The sequence below is a fragment of the Aptenodytes patagonicus genome, chromosome 14, assembly GCF_965638725.1.
Source record: "Aptenodytes patagonicus chromosome 14, bAptPat1.pri.cur, whole genome shotgun sequence".
Taxonomy (NCBI): domain Eukaryota; kingdom Metazoa; phylum Chordata; class Aves; order Sphenisciformes; family Spheniscidae; genus Aptenodytes; species Aptenodytes patagonicus.
This window is the reverse complement of record NC_134962.1, coordinates 16,942,519-16,943,800: the sequence shown is the minus strand read 5'-3', so window position 1 is coordinate 16,943,800 and position 1,282 is coordinate 16,942,519.

The following is a 1,282-nucleotide window of genomic DNA, read 5'->3' as shown; positions in this document are numbered from 1 at the left end:
GGGCTCCGCCGCCTGACGGGCCCCGCGTCGGGGGCTGCTCCGCGGCCTGCCCCGGCGGACCGCGCTCAGGCGGCCCCGGGCCGCGGCCTGGCGCCTGCCGGGGCGGGCGCAGCGGCTCACCCTGCCCGCCGGGCGCGGCCGGGAGCCGGGCCGCGGGGCGGGAGAGCCGGGCTCGCTCGGGCCGCTCTGGGGCAGCGGTTCCCTTCTCGCTCCTCGCTGACGGTGCCGCGCCGGGCTGCGGTGCTGCCGCGGGGGAGAGGCCGCCCCGGCAGCGCTTTGCTCCAGCGAGTTCTGCTCAGGGACTGTTAACGGCCCGGGAGAACGTTGGGGGCAAAAAGCGCTCCCTGTAGCGTCTGGGAGAGAAGGCGCGGGAGGAAACGGAGCCTCGCGTGGGGGGGGTATGGGGACGCTGGGGCAAGAAGGGTGGGACGGCAGCGACAGTAGGAAAGGTCCGTCGCACGGGGAAACCAACTGAACAGCTAGAACTTCCTGCTAAAAGCTCAAACGTCAGCCCTTGACTGCCACTGGAGCAGGAGTTCAAAGCTAGTACGAAAACCAAGCATACAGAGATGGAATTGTGGGCTCTTTTTCTCCCTGTTTTGCAGCATGAACGGGACAGACTTGCAAGCAGTTGAAGAAAAACTGGCATGGGAGAGAAAACGTCCCGTTTACAGGACAGCATACTCTGTGAATGGAACTTTATTTCATGAGCTCATGAAGAAACACAACAAACACACACGACAAACAGGGCTCAGTCCCCTTTGCCCGGACTAGTCTATTACGTGAATTCACTTATTCACCACTCAAGCCTTGAGGTTTCATAACTTACAACCCGCGACTCTTAATTCGTGCACTTACAAGCAAACAAAAAAGAATTCATTCCCTAGCCGACGGTGAGACTGCTCATCCTTCCTCCTCCGTCACGGTGCGGGCATCCCCCGTATCACTCTGGGAAGCACGAAAGCGTCAGCAGTCCAGCTGCTGTTGGATCCGCTTCAAAGGCTTTTTGGGTAAGCTGATGTTTTAAACCCTCCAGCTAGGAAGCTTGGTCTCTCCCATTTCCAAACGGCAGCAGATTCTGACAGAATGTCATACCAGTGATGTCCAACAGTTTGTTCAATTTCGGTTGTGATTCTGACAATCCAGTCAGTATCGTGTTTGATAACAATAGTCACTTGGTTTCGGTATGTAATAGCTGTTTCACAGCTGGTGATTGAGGATTCCAGTTCTTCAATTTGAGAGTATACAGTGTCCCGTATTGGTCCTAAGGGTACGGACCACG